The sequence below is a fragment of the Dipodomys merriami genome, unplaced genomic scaffold, assembly GCF_024711535.1.
Source record: "Dipodomys merriami isolate MVZ:Mamm:240054 unplaced genomic scaffold, mDipMer1.0.p SCAF_124, whole genome shotgun sequence".
Lineage (NCBI taxonomy): Eukaryota > Metazoa > Chordata > Mammalia > Rodentia > Heteromyidae > Dipodomys > Dipodomys merriami.
The window spans coordinates 1,141,527-1,161,264 of NW_027202538.1; the positions used below are offsets into that span (position 1 = coordinate 1,141,527).

Here is a 19,738-nt window from a genome sequence, read left to right on the forward strand (position 1 = left end):
AATAATCCAGAGGAGAGTTCCCAAATAGCTCTACAAACACTAATAGCAAACATGATAAATGAGAAGTTTGACAATGTACAAAGGACTCTGTATGAGCGTGATAGGGAGAGAGAGGAGGCATCCAAGAAGTTTATACAGGAATATCATAAGCGTGAGGAAGCTTCTCAAAATCTGATACAGGATTTGCATGAACAACTTGAGAATACTCAAAGAGAAAGGGAGGAATGGCGTGAGCAGGCAGAGAACACTCAAAGAGAACTGCAGGAATCCCACAGAAGGGAGGAAACTAATCAAAGAGTAATTCACGAATTAAGAGACCAGGTAGAGAATACACAAAGATCACTAAAGGCATTCATGGAATCCATTAACAAAGAGCTGAAGGAAGTCAGGGAGACCACAAAGGGAATGCTGAATGGAACCCAACAGAAGGAATGGGAGTCCAAAGAAACCATAACCAATCAACTAAGTGATTTGAGAACAAACACTGAACACCAAATTAAGGAAGTAAAGAAATTCATACAAGACCTAAAACACAGCTTCAAGAAAGAACTTGAAGCCATCAAAGCTGACCAATTAGAAGGAAAAGAGATAAAAAACAAAGTAGAGAGTCTTGACAGCAGGTTAGACCATGCAGAAGATCGAATCTCAGGGATTGAAATAGCCTAGATATTATAGAGAAAGAACATACAACCATCCAAGACAAGTCCAAGAAATATGATAGGTCTATCCAACACCTGGAAGACACCATCAGAAGGCCCAATCTAAGGATAATGGGTGTAGAGGAGCACCTAGAAACAGAAGTTAATTGTCTAGGAAATTTTTTTAACAGGATCCTAGCAGAGAACTTCCCAAACATACAAAAAGATAGGCCTATTCAGATACAAGAAGCTTTTAGAACCCCAAATAGACCAGACCAGAATAGGACATCCCACCGTCATATTATAATCCACACAGGATCAACCCAGACCAAGGAAAAGATCCTTAAAGCTGTCAAGGAGAAAAGGTTAATCACCTATAAAGGGAAACCAATTAGAATCACCTCAGATTTCTCAGCAGAGACAATCAAAGCAAGAAGAGCCTGGAATGACGTATGCCATGCCCTCAAAACAAACAACTATCAACCAAGAATACTGTACCCAGCTAAACTCTCCTTCATAACTGAAGGCCAAATAAAAACCTTCCATAGCAAAGAAAAATTGAAACAATACATCTCCACCAAACCAGCCCTGCAAAAGATTCTTAAAGATGTCCTACACATAGAAAACCAAGAAGAACGCAACAAAGTCCAAGAAACTGCACCGAAACTGAGAATCCAAGAACCTTAGGAAGAACCCAGTTTTCACAGCCCCCAAGAAGGTGGATAACATGGCAGGAACTCCCAAATACCTCTCAGTCCTATGTCTTAACGTTAACGGACTGAACTCTCCAATTAAGCGACATAGACTGTCTAGTTGGATTAAAAAACAAGACCCTTCTATCTGCTGCCGGCAGGAGTCACATCTTGCCCGTGAAAACAAACACATTTTCAATGTCAAAGGCTGGAACAAAATCTACCAAGCAAACGGCCCTCATAAACAGGCGGGAGTTGCAATCCTAATATCAGTTAAATAGACTTCAAATTAAAATTCGTGAGAAGAGATAAAGAAGGTCTCTACATACTAATTAAAGGATCTCTCCTTCAGGAGAATATTACAATTCTGAATATCTATTCGCCAAACAATGGAGCACCCAAATTTATCAAAGAAACACTACTTTCCCTCAAATCCCATATAGATCGAAAGACATTAATTGTTGGGGATTTTAACACACCACTCTCCCCATTAGGTAGATCAACTCGGCAAAAACTCAACAGAGAAACCGCAGATCTAAACAGCTGCATAGATCAACTAGACTTAACAGACATTTACCAAACATTTCACCCAGCAGCATCAGAATACACGTTCTTCTCAGCAGCACATGGAACGTTTTCTAAAATAGACCACATTTTAGGCCACAAAGCAAACTTGTCTAAATTCAGAAACATTGAAGTTATACCTTGCATTCTCTCTGACCACAAGGGAATAAAAGTAGAACTCAACACCAAAAGCCACCAAAGAAAGTCCGGTATCACATGGAGGCTCAACAACACACTGCTGAATCATGAGTGGGTCATGGAAGAGATTAGAAAGGAAATTCAAATATTCATGCTATTCAACAAAAATGAACACACAAATTACCAGCTCCTCTGGGACACAGCAAAGGCAGTACTCAGAGGCAAGTTTATAGCTCTGAGCTCCTACATCAACAAATTGGAGAGATCGGAAACTAGCAATTTAATGACACATCTAAACCTCCTTGAAAAAGAGCAGCAAGATAAACCCCAATCCAGTAGACGGAAAGAAATATTCAAAATTAAATCAGAATTAAATGAATTAGAATCCAAAAAAACTATAGAAAGAATCAACAAAACAAAGAGTTGGTTCTTCGAAAAACTTAACAAAATTGACAGACCCATAGCAAACCTTATCAGAAAAAGGAGAGAACACACCCAAATTAATAAACTCAGAGATGAGAATGGAAACATCACCACGGAAACAACCAAGATTCAGAAAATTATAAGGGAATACTTCTCAAAACTTTATGCTAATAAGTTTGAGAACTTGACAGAAACGGACCTTTTCCTAGCAAATATTGACATGGCAAAACTAAACCAAGATGAGTTAAACCAGCTTAACAGGCCGATATCAAGCATTGAAATAGAAACAGCAATAAGAGACCTCCCAGCTAAGAAAAGTCCAGGACCAGATGGTTTTACAGCGGAATTTTAAAAGGCCTTCAAAGCAGAGCTCACACCAATACTCCTCCAACTCTTCAATGAAATTGAAAGAGAAAGCTCACTACCGAATACATTCTATGAAGCCATCAACACCCTCATCCCAAAACCAGGCAGGGACTCATCAAAGAAAGAGAACTATAGACCCATTTCTTTGATGAATATTGATGCAAAACTTCTCAACAAAATTTTGGCCAATCGACTTCAACAATTCATCCAAAAAATCATACACCATGATCAAACAGGATTCATTTCAGGGATGCAAAGCTGGTTCAATATACGCAAATCAATTAATATTATTCATCACATCAACAGGAGCAAGAATAAGAACCACATGGTTATCTCAATAGATGCAGAAAAAGCATTTGACAAGATCCAACACCCCTTTATGATGAAGGTTCTGGAAAAATTAGGAATCCATGGAACATTCCTCAATACAATAAAGGCTGTATATGACAAACCTACAGCCAGCATTATACTCAATGGTGAAAAACTAAAGCCATTTCCTCTTAACTCAGGAACAAGACAAGGATGCCCACTCTCTCCACTTCTCTTCAATCTAGTATTAGAATGCCTAGCTACAGCAATAAGACAAGATGCAGACATAAAGGGGATCCAAATAGGGAAAGAAGAAATAAAACTCTCCCTCTTTGCAGATGACATGATCTTGTATTTAAAGAATCCCATAGACTCCACTCCCAAATTACTCAAGCTGATTCAAAACTTTGGCAAAGTAGCAGGTTATAAAATTAACCCCCAAAAATCAATGGCTTTTCTATATGCCAACAATGAGAAAAGTGTGGCTGAAATTATGAAAGCAACTCCATTTGTAATAGCCCCACAAAAAATAAAATACCTAGGAATTAACTTAACCAAAGAAGTGAAGGACCTCTATGATGAAAACTTTAAAATCTTGAAAAAGGAAATCAACACAGAACTTAAAAAATGGCAAAACCTCCCATGCTCCTGGATTGGCAACATCAACATCGTGAAAATGGCAATACTTCCCAAGGCTATCTACAAATTCAACGCGATACCTATCAAAATTCCACCCTCATTCTTCAAGGAAATAGAGGAGGCAATCCAAAAATTCATATGGAACAATAAAAGACCCCGAATAGCAAAAACGCTCCTCAACGGAAAGAACACTGCTGGAGGAATATCAATACCAAATTTCAAACTCTACTATTAAGCCATAGTAATCAAAACAGCTTGGTATTGGCATAACAACAGACCTCAGGACCAATGGAATAGAATTGAAAACCCAGAAATGAACCTACAGACCTATAGCCATCTAATCTTCGATAAGGAAGCTAAAACAATAGAATGGAAGAAAGACAGCCTCTTCAGTAAATGGTGCTGGCAAAATTGGTTAACTACATGTAGAAAACTAAAGCTAGATCCTTATATATCACCCTGCACCAGAATCAACTCCAAATGGATCAAAGACCTTGAACTCAAAGCAGACACTCTGAAAACATTACAGGATGGAATAGGAGAAATCCTAGGTCTCCTTGGCTCAGGTCAAAATTTTCTGAATAGAGACCCAGAAGCACAACAAATCAAAGAAAGGTTGGACAAATGGGATTGCATAAGGTTGCAGAGCTTCTGCAGGGCAAATGACATAGCTGGCAAGATCAATAGAAAGCCCACCGATTGGGAGAAGATCTTTACTAGCCATACAACGGACAAGGGTCTCATATCTAAAATATACTTGGAACTCAAAAAATTAAAACACCCAACAACAAATCCTCAAAGAAACAACTGCCCAATAAATAAGTGGGCGAAAGACTTAAAGAGAAGCTTCTCTGAAGAAGAAAGGAGAATGGCCAATAGAAGAAATGTTCAACATCCCTAGCCATAAAAGAAATGCAAATCAAAACAACATTGAGATATCACCTCACTCCAGTTAGAACAGCAAAAATCAAGAACTCTAACAACAACAGATGCTGGAGGGGATGTGGACAGAAAGGAACCTTACTTCATTGTTGGTGGGAATGTAAACTTGTTCAACCACTTTGGAAAGCAGTATGGATGTTCCTCAAAAGACTTCACATAGATCTCCCCTATGATCCAGCAATCCCACTTTTGGGCATTTACCCAAATGTTTACAAACAAGACCACACTAAAGCTACCAGCACAACTATGTTTATTGCAGCATTATTTACCATAGCTAAGATATGGAACCAACCCAGATGCCCCTCAGTAGATGAATGGATCAAGAAAATGTGGTATATATACACAATGGAATTCGATGCCTCCATCAGAAAGAATGACATTTCCCCATTTGTTAGGAAATGGAAAGGTTTGGAAAAAATTATATTAAGTGAAGTAAGCCAGGCCCAAAGAAGCATAGGTCCCATGGTTTCCCTTATTTGCAATATCTAGTATAGGTATGAGTCTAGCGGAAAAGGTCAGATAATGTGATGTTAGGAAAATGAACCCTTAAATATGTATTTTAATGTTTTCGTTTCTTTCATGCATGTGTTTCTAACGCATTTATAAGATTATTTCTTTGTTGCTTTGTATGTCCCTCCCCCACAGTGTAACCCCCGCTTTCACTATATTTGATGTCAGTATAACATGTGGAGGAGATGGGGACAAACAAGTCGTTTAAGGATTCAGGTGGACCTGTTGCAACAATGAGAAGTACAAAATGTCATGTCAAAACCAACTTTACAATGTCGGTGTGGGGGGGGAGGGGGTATAATTGGGTGGGAGGAGGGGGGTAAAATTGGGTGGGGGGAGGGGGGAGGCGGGGAAGGGAAGTGAAGGGTAAACAAAGGAGGAGGCTGCAATGCTTGGTAAGAAATGTATGCATTATCCTGCCCATGTAATTGTAGCCCCTCTGTACAGTATGTTCTCAAATAAAATAAAATACAATTTAAAAAATCTGCATATCAATGTGTTCTTATTTTGTCAACTCTTAGGGCTCAATCTCAGGTGCTGGAAATGCTAGTCAGCTTAATATGCTCCAGGCTGGCATGCTGACACTTACCCATTAATGAATTGGGCTTTGTAGACTGTGAGTTCAGATGTGAGAAGCCGAGCGTGAAACATGTTTTCTTTTCTTTGAAAATGCTCGGTGACAGGTAGCATGTATAATTCAGATGCAAATCTATATGCTATGTAATAGGATGTAATAAATGTAAAAAAATGTCGTAGGTGGAAGAATTGTCATTACAATAAATGAAAAACAGATTGAATTAGTAGGGAATCATTCTAGGATAAAATTAGACACAAAAATTATAGGACGCGGATTAAGTTTAATATTTTATTAAGCATTAACAGAATAAAAATTTCATGGAAACACAAATACCTAATAATTGGTAGTAACACACGATGCATAATTTAATAATATATAGGAATATGTCTCATTCTATGAAATACATAATTATAGTAGGAATGTATGTACATATGTGATAAACAATAACAGGATATTGAGTAATTTTAATTAATGCTTTACTAATTGTTAACTGGGACACATCATTAAATGGAGACATAATTTAATGCCTAATAATTGGTAGTAATACTATCTATAATTTAATAATATGCAGACATCTCTCTTTTTGTGTATATAATATTTTTATACAACAATCTCTATCTATTTATATCTCATTCACTCCTGGGGCTCAGTGGTTGAATGTTCACCGAGGAAGCATGAAGCTCTGAGTTCGATTCCTCAGTGCACATAAACAGAAAACCCAGACGTTCTGCTGTCTTTCATTCAATTGTGTGCTAGCCTTGAGCACAAATGCTTAGGAACAGGGTCAAAGCGTATACTCAAGCCCCAGGACTGCCGCCAAAAAAAAGTAGAATGTCTTAACTGCAACTATAGAAGGGCAAGAAGGACAGGACTTCAAATACCTCATCACAGGGCAATCTAGGAGTCTGGAGCTGACAGCTTCCACCTAACCTGACTTAGCCAGATGTAAACTGCTGCAACCCAGATCCATGGGTTATCCCCATCATCCTAGTTACCCTGGCTTATCCCCATATCCTGGATGCTCAGGGCCTTTAAAACTTGGCAGGAAGTCTGCTAGAATCTTTGAAATATGGCTTGAAGTGGTAGAGCTCTAGTCTTGATCAAATGTTATTAGAATAGTATCCTCATGTTTTGAGTTCAAGCCCCATGGCTAACCCCACTCCCCCCCAAAAAAAACACCACACTAAACCATTAGATGTGAACTTGTGTGGTTTGTGAACTGTTCCTCCAAGAATGGTGATACTGATAAAAAGCACCCTAATTCTAATGAAAGCTTGTGGAATAGAGCTAGTTGCTGAGTCCTTCACAGGGTGCAGTTTGCTGCATCCTGCATTGGGTGCTGTGTGCTGAGTCTTTCAAAGGATGCTGTGTGCTGAGTCATGCAAAGAGTGCAATGTGCTGTGTCCTTCACAGGGTGCATTCTTTCTTCGGGTCCTTATAAGATCTCCACAACTGAGATGATTATGCAGACAAGAATATTGAGGCTCATTTATGTCCCCATGGCAGGGACAAAGATGTATTACTGAAGACTAGTAAGTTGTCTCCTGCAGACAATTGTTTTGTTTTGTTTTTTCTCAGTCATGAACCTTGAACTCATGGTCTAGGTGCTGGCCCTTACCTCTTGGGCTTATGACTAGCGCTCTACCACGTGGAGACATGGATCCCCTTATAGCAGAGGCCACAGCCTAGGGGTCTATAGCTAAGGTTTGTCATCCTGCCTTCTCAGAAAGCTGAGATCTGGGTTCCAAACTATCCCAGACACAAAAGCCTATTATCTCCAATTATCTCCATGAGCCTATTATTTCCAATTCACCACTAAGAAACCCGAAGTGGAATCTGGGTGCTTGTTGCTCATGTCTGTCATCCTAGCTACCCAGGAGGATGAGATCTGAGGATCATGGTTCAAAGCTAGCCTGGGCAGGAAAGTCCTTGAGACACTTAGCTCCGATGGACCCCTCAAAAAGCTGAAGTGGTGTTTGGCTCAAGTGGTAGAGCACAAGACTTGAGGAGAAGAGTTCAAGGACAGTACCTAGGCCCAGATTTCAACTCCTACAACAATAAAGAGAAGAGAGAAACAAACTAACAAACCTAAAGTAGAGGGCTGGGAATGTGTAGAGTGTAGATTGCTTTGCATATATGAATATATGAAACCCTGGGTTTGATTTCTCAGGACCATATCACTAAAAAGAAGCCTGAAGTGTCTCTGTTGCTCAAGTGGAAGAGGGGTATCCTTGTACAAGAGAAAATATGTGCAGTGCTCAGGACCTGAGTTCAACCTCCTGTGCACGCACGGGCTCACACTCACACACACACACACACACACACACACACACACACACACACACACACACACACACACACACAGACTAGAAGTGATGCTGTTAGACAAAATGGTAAAGCACCGGGCTTCTACACTGAGCTCATGGTCAGCACCCCAGCCCTGCTTTCAACCCCCAAACATAGCCAGCCAGGGCCCAACTTGGAGAGGTCAAATGTTTCAAAACCTGAAGAGCTTAACAGTCCTAGATGACAGGAAGCTTTGTGATATCAGATATGTTCTTGGATTTCCCAAGCTTCCAGAAACCTAGGAGAGACATCATAGGCCCATCATCGTCCTCAATGAAACATTTCATGGGTTTCAGTGCCCCAGTTGTCTGCCAGAAGGACTGCTGAATTATATTGAGCACTGTATCTGAACACCGGAATATAGTCTCACAATGGCAGGATAAGTGCACAGGACTTGGCCTGCCACGGGAGGTGGCACAAATGGCTTCCTGTCAAACCAGAGCACTGGGGAAAGAAATAGATTGGGCTAAAATTAGACCTTTATCCTGACCTTCGGAGCCCACTCACACTCATTCTCACAATCTGACACAGATGGAGCTGTTTGTTACATAGCTGTACAGAAGTGAGGCCTTTTGTCTGCCTGTCCAGACAATGAGGGAGACTTCTTCCAGCAGGCCTGGGATGCAGAGAAACCCTCAGGCTATACTGGGAACAGTGAGGGGAGCCGCAGAACATGCACTTTCATGAAATCAGTCTCTGTTATGAAATCATTTTATTGGATACAAATTTTCTAGCTTGGTGCCATTCATCGTAACTACTCTGGAGCTTCACCTATAGGAATACATACATACATATACAAAGATATGGAGGTGCAGGTTATTTTTGAGGGGGCAGGTCCTGGTGTTGAACTATGAGCCTAGGCATTGTTCCTGAGATCCTTGTGCTAAAAGGTAGTGCATTAACCTTGAGTCAAAACCACATTTCTGGGTTTTTCTGTGATCTCTTAGAAATAACATTGTCATAGACTTTCCTACGCTGGCTGGATTCAAACTCAGATTGTCTACATCTCAGACTCCTGAGGAGCTCAGATTACAATGAGAAGCCACTGGCACCTTCTTTCTTTTCTTCTTCATTTTTTAATCTGGAAACCTGACTTGTCAACATGGTCATACCAGTGTTATGAATTTATAAGTTAACTACCCAATGTCCATTATAGCTGCTTTCTCTAAGAAGGATTTTCCTTCCTCATCTTAACATCTGTTCATAGGTTTGAAACCAAAAGTGAGAAATGAGTGTCAGAGAATTTCTGTGCAAATGTCCACAGGACATGCCAGCTCTGTCAGTTAGCATTGAGCTACAGCAATTTACTGTCTCAAGATGGGAGGACCAAAAGCTAGAGCGATCCTTATATTGTCTGCCTATAAAATGATCTAATAATTAGGAGTGTAGTGTGTCTCCAACCTTGAGTATCTAGAATATACTAGAAGCATCTTCATGCATCACTTTTCTAGTGTCTCTCGAGATTTAGACTACAGGTTTGTGTGGAGATGCTCCTTGGTGAATCCCTGAGGAAAGCTGCTTAAAACCTTTTTGAGAGATAGCCCTTCAAAGTCAGCCTGAGCAGGAAGTCTTTGAGACTCTTATGTCCAATAAACCACCAGAAAACCAGAAGTGGAGCAGTGGACCAGAAGGTAGAAATGGAGCTTTGAGAGAGAAAGCCAAGCAGAAGAAACAGGCTAGACCAGGCTGGAAAGCCTGGGAGGCACTTATGTCCGATTAATGACCAGATGGATGGAAGTGGAGCTGTGGTGGTGGTAAAGCCTCAGCCTTGGGAAAAACAGCTGAGGAACGCATCATGCCCTGAGTTTAAGCCATGTGATAGCCTCAAAAACGTTTTCAAAAAGAGAAGGCCACGTTTATGAATCAGTGCCCTACTTACTTATGTGTGTATATTACCTCCCTGAGTTCAAACATACTGTATGCAATGATGCTTCTCTAATTTATTTATTTATTTATTTATTTATTTATTTATTTATTTATTTATTTATTTATTTATTTATTTATTTATTTATTTATTTTTCAGATATGATCCTTGCGCCTACTGCATCATCCTCTTCATGTCAGACCCATTGCTTTCTCTTCCAGGGTTCCAGGCCTGTGTCCTTATATGATGCACACTGAAGATCTCAGCAGTCTTTATTTACATTTTATTATGAGGACAATGCAGGAACAGTCACAAATCAGGCAGGGGTACACAAGATAGGGTTTCTTAGAAATAACCAGTCTTCAGAAAATTAAACTTGAGGAAGTAAAATGGTAGCATACTTATGTAAAAACTACCATTAAGAAAAATATGAGGAGGCTGGGAATGTGGATTAGTGAGAGAGTGCTTGCATAGCATGCAAGAAGCCCTGGGTACGATTCCTCGGGAGCACATACACAGAAAAGGCCATAATTGGTGTTGTGGTTCAAGTAGCAGAGTGCTACAGACAGTGCCCAGGCCTTAAGTTCAACCCAAGACCTGGCAAAGAGGTACCTAGGTAGGTAGGTAGATAGATAGGAAGAAAGAAAGAAAGAAAGAAAGAAAGAAAGAAAGAAAGAAAGAAAGAAAGAAAGAAAGAAAGAAAGAAAGAAAGAAAGAAAGAAAGAAAGAAAGAAAGAAAGAAAGAAAGAAAGAAAGAAAGAAAGAAAGAAATATGATAGTTTAATCTTTGGACGTCAGGAGGAAAGAAGGGAACACTTCCCAGTCAGGAGGCCTTTTGCAGTGTGCCTTCACATAACCACAGAGCAGGAAGACTGTCTCTTTCCCACTTCTCAGGCAACCAAGGGCCCCAGAGTCGAGGGCAGAGCTAGGTTCTAAATCATGTGCTTGGAGACAAAATAGAAACAGTCCTGCCTCTAGTTAGTCTGGGGATTTGTATTAATTATGTGGAGAATGAAGGAAGGAGAATGGACTGGCAGAGGTAGAAGGGTCTTCAAATCTGATAGTTGGAGAGTCAAAAACCCACTCCCTAAGACCAGAGAGTAGGGTTTCTCTACTCTGTTACTCCCCTCTCCCCCACTAAACTGGCTGTCTATTGGTAACCTAAAGGTAGCCTGAGGCTCCCTTCACATGAGGGAGGAAGGTTAATTAGTCATTATTTGAAGAGGCCGAGTAAAGCCTGACCCTGGTGTAACTTTAACAAATGTTACAGGTTTTCCCCATTGCTGGTTGTGCCTGGAATAAATGAAGTGGTTTTGCAGCTCACTTCCCTGTTGAGTGTGTACGTTCTGCCTCCTAATCATGTATGCCTGGTCTCTGCCCCTAGCCTGGATTTTGAAACTGTTTTCTGTCCTTCAATTACAGAGTTACACTGGAGTTCTTCCTGCTAACAGAGCTAGGGCTTGGATCCTGAGAACTTCATCTGAATCCAGGATAGGTCAATAATGGTTCTTTCCTTCTTCTATAACTCGAGTACTATAAGAACATTTAATGTGCAAGTAAATTCTCATCACCAAGGGAGACACAAGAAGCTATTGAATATCTGACCTTTCAGAAGTGGAAGTCATTTTGTCATCGATTTCCTGCCTGGCTGGCTTCACCCTGTGATCCTGAGTCCTCAGCCTCCTGAGCTAGGGTGATGGGCATGAGCTACTTGTGCTCTGCTAGGTTCAGAACTGTAATGACATTGACAATACAAGTCAATTGCTTATCAAAAAAGGCTTGTGGAGCATATTAAGCCTTTTAACCTTGGACCTTTAAAAACCCTGTAGGACACAATATTACAATGCTACAGTCTGAGAGGATGGACATATATATGTGCTACACTTGAACCATGAGCTCTGAGTCCAATTCTGGTGTATATCATCTTCCAAAGAATGTTCTCGTAATTAGCAAATAGGAAAAGTATTTTAATTAACCCTCACTCTTTTTCCAGTTGTGTGTCTCGAACTCTAGCCTGGGCACTGACCCTGAGCCCTTCAGCTCAAGGTGAACACTCTAGCACTTAATCCAAAATGCCAGATGGGTTCTTTTGGTGGTTCACTGGAGATAAGAATCTAACAGGCTTTCCTTTGGACTGTGGTCTTCAGCTCTCAGCCTCCCGAGAAGCTACGGTTCCACTTATGAACCACTGGCATCTGGCCTATGGTTTTAGACAGTCCTGGGCTTGATTTTAGGGCCTGGGTACTCTCTCTGAGCTTCTTTTTCTCAAGGCTAGCCACTTGAGCTACTCCATAGCTTCTGGCTTTTTCTGAGTATGTGGCACTGAAGATTCAAACCCTGGCATTCATGCATGCTGAGCAAGCACTTTACCACTAAGCCACATTTCTAGCCCCACCCTCACAATGTTATTCCTCACTTGCCTATCTTCAAGAAAAGGCTTCTGAGTATAAATCATCTAAAGAAAACCCGATAGGAAGTTTCCAAAGATAAATAAGACAAAGCTCATACTTGTGAGAGACTCTAATCATGTGAATACTGTGAAAAATGCTTCCATTTAATTATGTATTATGTTTCAACACTTAATCAAATATTAATGAAAATGAGTCAATGTCCTCAATTATTGGGTATAATTTTATAATAGATGTGCAAAATGTAATAAATATTATGTGTAAAAATTACTAAATACAGTAATCAATAAATAAATGAATCAAAGGAAAATAAAGTACAAAATCATTCTTTTTCTGTGGGGGTCCGGTTTTGTGGCTTGAACTCTGGGCCTGGGTGCTCTTCCTCAGCTGTTCAGCTCAAGGCTAGCACTCTACCACTTGAGCCACAGCGCCACTTCCGGATTTTTTCTTTTTGCTTATGTGGTGCTGAGGAATCGAACCCAGGGACTCAGGCATGCAAGGCAAGTGCTCTACCACTGATCCACCTGAATCATAATATGAAATTAACATACATATGTAAGTATATATATCATATATTACACATGTATAGAGATTTTTTTTCCATTTCAGGGCCTTCATTCAGGACCTGGGAACTCTAGCCTGAATTTCTTTCCTCATGGACAGTGAGCTTTGCCTTCACCCATGATGCAAAATAGTTATCTGGACGGTGAGCTCAAATCCTAGCAATGGCAGAAATACTGGCCCCAGTTCCAAGACACTGACATAATTTTTTAATGGAAGCAGTTATGTTTATTCAGTTCCATACTGAACATTTTAAAAAGTGTAGAATTTTGTACAGCTATTCATTCAGAGATCCTTCCCTTACCTCCAAAATGCTTCTCTGAGAACTACATTGTTTGTCTTTGTTCGTTTTTTATTGCAAAAATATTTTACAGGAGCAAGGTAATGAGTAAATTTCATATTGAGCATTGTTACCTCCTCCTTTGTTTTCCCCCTACTATACTTTCCCTCCCATCTCCACAACTACCTCCCCCTGCTTAGGTCAGTGACTTAGGTTTCATTTTTGGTTGGCACAAGGTTTGAACTCAAGTAGTAGCAAATCTTCCCTCACATTGCTACAGATTTACCAAGACCCTGAGTTCAAATCCCAGGCTAGGAAAGAAAACTAGCAGAAATTCCAAACTAGGTAGCTTTATTTTTTTTAATTTAGTTAAATAATTATATTTTCTTTATTCTTTTTCCTTTTTTTCTTTTGGCCAACCATGGGGCTTGATCTCAGGTCAGCTTAGATCTCTCTCGGCTTGGGTGCAGCCTCCAGAACCATAGCTGATCCTAAGATCCTAGGCCCAGGGGACTTTCTAGAAAAAAAAAACCTGGAAAGTAGAAAAAGTGGCAACCTTCAGGGGGCTGGGGTTTTATTATTTTTTTCTTTGCACAATGACCATCCTGGGTTTGAATGACATGGCTGCAAAGTAGATATGACCTGCCATTGCTGATGGCTTGTGGGCTATCAGTGAAGCCATAGGATAACCTGTGAACATAGGCCCTGGGTTCAAATCCAGTCCTGACACCAATGGCAGGAGATCACAAGAGACTCATTCCTATGCATGGGAATATCCATTGAAAGAGTAGTTCATGCATCCGTCTAGTCTAAAATTGGATGCAATAGTCCTAAAATGCTGATTGATCGTAATGTATAGTTTATTAAGCATTAAAAGAATAATATTCCTTCAATGGTGGTATAATAAATACCTAAGAGTTGGTAGGAATGTAGTAGGTGTCATTCAATCATAGATAGACGGCTCTGGCACTCTTTAACAATATATATTTCTTTGTATATCACCGTCTGCCTATCCATGTATCGCTGTTTTGGCCAAAACTGGGGGTCAATCTCAGCGCGTGGGAACCACTTGACAGCTTCATTGGCTAGAGGCTCCCATGCTCAAGCTCACCCATTCATGAATTGGGCCTGCTAGGCCCTGAGATCAGATTCTAGCACTGCCAGGCATGATGGAGAACACATACATCTAAAATCTAGATTCTATGTGATAGGATGTAAACAATGTAATAAATGGTATAAGTGTCATCAGAGTCAATAAAATAAATGGTAAATAAATTAATAAAACAAGAAATAAAATGAATAAACGCGCCAAACACAATATGGACTGAACATCTGAAAAGAAGTATAAATCCTATTGTTGAGATGTATATAAGGAGTAACTTTTCCAGGACTGAGGCTTGAATTCAGTCCCCCTAGGAGGAGGGAATGGCGGGAGATACTGAGATACTTGCTTCTGGACCTAGGAAGAGTCATGGCATGCGATCTATCTCATCCTTGAATGAGTAGTTTGTGCATGATGCGAGTAGGAAATGATATGCAAGACTCATGTGGTATAGATTATTTGTAAAGAAGAGTTAATGAAGCATGACAATAATCATCACAGACATGAAATGAATGCATCAGAAAATACCCAAATATAGGTACACACAGATTGGATTCCATCACAAGTCACCATCAATCCTACTCTATACAAATATGTACTTATTTGCATTCTACCTTCTACTTATGAATGGATGACTATTGTGCTCCCCACTCTCCCCCCAGGGGGGCTCAAATTCAGGTACTGGGAAGGCCTAGCTTCTTTGTCACTCACAGGCTGTTGTGCTCATATGGACCCATTCACCATTTGGGCCTGCTAGGCCCCGAGTTAAGATCCCAGCCGTGCCAAAAGATTCATCTTGATGTAAGACACCAATGGTTGCATATGTTTTCCTTTCCTGTGCAAGTCTTGGGTCTCAGCTAGGATGAAGAATGCATGGGCCACCCTGTGGTCATGGGAATAAGTTGTTATCCATATCAGCCCAGTTATACGTGTCATTATATACATGAGAAAATACACAATAATCCATGAATAGAATACAAAATAAACACAATATGTACACTCAATGCACGATGCAGTCCCCACACGGATGTGAATATACATCCCATGTTTAAATGATGCATTGAGCACTATTTTGGCCTCCATGTGGCTCGATCTCAGTTCCTGGGAAGAGCCCATCTTCTTAGTGGCTCAAAGTCTGGTGTGATCACGTGGACCAATTGGGCAGTTGGGCCTCCTAGGACCTGAGTTCAAAGCCCAGCAATGCCAAAAATTCACCCTGATGTGAGAAGCCAGTCATTGCACCTGTTTTCCTGTGCTGTGCAAATTCTGAGTCTCAGCCAGCATGGAGAATATATAGGCAAGTGATGTCAGCTTATATTTCCATAATTCATTCATCTGCAATAACAATTTGCAAGACTGGAGATGTGAAGCACTTAGACATGATTTTATTCTCGTTCATTTGGAAGATTAATCTTTAGTCAAAAGGAACGTTTAAAAATGGCTTAGAATTTATTCCTACCAGTTTTTATAAATGGCTTTGTACAATGGTATGTGATTATTTTATTTTACATAGGATGATTTTTTCTACTACCTATAAGTTTTGGAAAAAGAAGAAAACTAAAATTTACTATTTAAAGGAATATGATAGAAATAGAAGACAGATTTTATGTTTGTCAAATCTCTCATCAGTACCCATATTCAAGACTTAAAGTCATATTTCTTACTATGTTAGACAGATAGGGAAAATATATGATAAGGCAACACATGATAAGGCAACTATATTAGTGACTTTAAAATGTACCTTCTTATGTAATGAAATTTACTTTATTAGCTAATATTTGGGTTTGAATTATGGGAGGCTGATCTATTTAACACATTTCTGGAAGGCACCTACTGAACAACACAAATGGTGGGGGGTAGAATTTCTGCACTTTAATGAATGGTTGAACTTGTTTGGTATTAGTGCTGGGTACGTAAATCAACTCTATTGTAACTAGCTCCCTACACTTGAAAACCTTGTAATGTCACTATCATCTACTTGTCAAGTGTTATTTTGGTGAATATGATTTTTAAAAGTTTATTTGAAAAGGAATATACTTTCAGGAGATTAAATGTACGTTACATTGGTTTGAGAATGACATTTTTATACTACAGAACCAAGTTTTACTGAAGTACCAGTGTTTTGAAGCACTAAGGGTCTTCTCAATTAATGTTTTTCTAAATTATATTTGACCTCTAAATCAAGTTTTCCTAGTCTTGGTAGACCAATTACGATCTATCATTCCAGAAACTATTTTTTTGGCTGCACTGAAATTTTTCATTCATCATTAGGAGAAAGGTATTAAAAATAACCTTGTTCATTTGTGATTTTGTTCACTCATATGGACTGGTCATCTGTCAATTGAATGTTTGAATTACAGAACTTTCTCTCAGATTTTGTGATCTCATCTTTCATTTTAACTTGCCTTGCATTTCACAATTGATTACTGCTAATTCTTGTAAGCAATTGGGGCCCTGAAATATTATAGGAAATGAAAAATTGAGATGAGTCTTTAATTATTTTCTGTTGGCATGTTGCCTGGGCCTATGTGAGAAGTCATGCCCTTGTTATCTGATGATGCAGATAACTGGGATCTGTTATCCTAGGACCCGTGGGTCCTGCAGAAGAATAATAGCTTTTAGACATCATATCAGCAAAATTTGGGTATAATCAGTAAGAATGCTTCAGAAATATGGAGAAAAACACTTTGGGACCAGCAAGTTAAAACAATACACAGAGCATCAGACTAAAATCCCTTATAGATTAGCAGAAAACAATACTGTTATTTTACCATGTGTATTCAGAAGACCACGACGACTTAGAAGGTATCACAAGCTTATACTGAAGATATTGCATTGATACTTTTTATATTCTAATATATATTCTAAACCCAATTATTTATATTCCAATCTATTTATAGGAATAAATGTAAATATATTTGTCAAATTATCAATTCTAGTAAGATTCACTGTATGAAATTTAAAATCAGCACATATAAATATAAAATATATAAGTACATATAATATAAAAATTGTTTTGCATTGTTGTATTGTGTTTAGGGAATCAAAGGCAACTCTGTTTTAAAGTATTATTCCATTATCTCTACCTCAGTTTTTGGTAGAGTTAGACTTAAAGCTTTACCATTTGTAGACAGGCAGCCTAGAGGCAAGAGGAAACACTGTGATTAAAACATTACAAATTTAAGGTCTAATATCGAGGAGAAACATATGGACTTCTCCAGGAGCTATTGCAATATTTGGTGATAGAATGTCAGTAGTGTAAGTTCCTGCTTGGTTGGATGATAGGTCAGGACAGTAGGTAATCATGCCTATGAACAATTTTTTCACTTTCTTGGCTTTAGCTACTTTTGAAATGATACGTATAATAAACAATTATGTTTTGATAAAATACCTTCCATTCTGAACAATTCTGTCTGAACTGTTTATCTCTCTATGATCCCTTGTAACTAAGATTATTTTTGTTCCAGTAAGACAATCCATGCTGTCAAGGTAAGATATTCTGGTTGGTCTGTTCCTACATGGAAGAAAGGTAAAGGTTCAGTGTCAATGTCTAGTGCGTTGGGGTCCCTGGGTAAGGGTCACAAAATCACCAGGACACAGGGGATGCAGAGTGCAAAGAGCAATTGCCACTGCATGCTGTGCTTTATTGTTAGTGGGTATTTAAAGACTAGCAAGCATAATATTTTCCAAGATTTGGTCAGAAAACATTCACACAAAAGATTTCCACAGATACATTTTTACTTAACCTATGAGAGAATGTCTAGGTATATTATTATCTAAACTATTTTAGAGCAAGCTCAAACCACTTCTCCAATCTCAGGAAAATGCTTGACCAGCTGTTCATCTATGCTTAAGCAAGCAGAAGAGCCACTTCCTCAGCTCCCAGGAGTCTGTGACATGTTTTGAGAAAGGGAGAGGGAACATTTTCCCTCTGTAGCCTGGCGTTCCAAGAGCTTTCCTAATCCCAAACACAGTCCTCAGATAATCCCGAGGCTGGAGCCTGCATCATTCTGCCCCCTCAACATAGACCCTGAGTCTTCACAGTTCAGGTAGACATTTGTCCCAGCAAGAGCTCATTTGGGAAATTTTAAGCTGCAGAAAGTTAGAAGTAGCTCTTAAGCAAGGCTTACTTTGAATCCATTAGCTCCACAAAGCTAACTCAGTTGATAAATAAGTACTTGAAAAGCCACCACCTTTGGACTTAGCTGTAAAGGCTTCAAAGTATGATCAAATTTAAAATGAAAATGACAAAATAGTCATTGACAAAAAAATTGTAAATGTGAGCAATCGACCGAACTATATAAGTTTTTTTCCACTGTACTTAGAGAAATAAGATCAATAGCATTTTTAGGAACAATAAGGGTTCCTTGTTACAAATAGGCAACCATGGATAAATGCCTGTATAAAGATTGTATCATTACTTACTTAAATTTAGAGGATACTACATGCTTCAGCAGCAGGTCTACCCAAATTACAACAATACAGAGATTAACATGGCACTTGCACAAGGATGATATGAAAATTTGTGAAGTATTCCATATTTTTCATTCTTCTGATGCAAGATATGAAACAGTTATTAAAAAGTTGATTACAAAAATACAAGTGTAACAATACATGTAATTCATAGAATTAAAGGTTAGTTTGACATCAGTGTATTAAATTTTCACCTTAGAAAGGCCTTTACATAGTATAACCTTTACAAAACTTGAAATTAGATAATATTGCCATTTTATCCCAAAGAAATAAAATAATATAAGAAACTACGAAAAAAGGAGTCTTAAAATACTTCTATGTGGAATGCAATCTGAAAGGTCACATTTATCAATGAATCCATACATTATATAACAATGTAGAATTCAAAGTATTATATCTAGGAGAGAATGAAATAGATTATGGATATTACACAAACATAGATATTCTTTTTTCAGAAAAGCACCCGGAACATCTTTAGTTTCTATACTATTCATTTCAACAGATAAGTTAAAATTATTTCTGATTTAAAGAATCACAAACTCTGCAGAAATCATTATAGATGTATACAAACATCTCTTGAATACATTTTGATATCAAAGTCATGCAATTCACTTGGAAGTATACCATGGAATACATAAATATTTATTGTAAGATATTGCTGCTGCTTTGCATTGTGAAAAAAATTTGTAGGGACACCAAAGATGGACTGGCATTTTTGAAATTTAAGAAATCAAACCATTACGACTTAGGAGAACAATTTGTACAGCCTTCGACAACTTCAAAGAGGTAGTGATACATACTTATCCTTTTGGAAATATCAAATGCAGTTTCTTCAAAATTGTTCTTCAGACCTGGTTTGATATAATGGTTCAACACAAGGAGATACAGAGTATCTTTGCTATTTCT

General features: G+C 38.8%; 1 pseudogene; it reads left to right on the top strand.

Annotated features, from left to right (window-relative positions):
• Positions 1 to 18,804: 18,804 nt before the first annotated feature.
• Positions 18,805 to 18,904, top strand: LOC138823866 (U6 spliceosomal RNA; annotated as a pseudogene).
• The last annotated feature ends 834 nt before the right edge of the window (positions 18,905 to 19,738 follow it).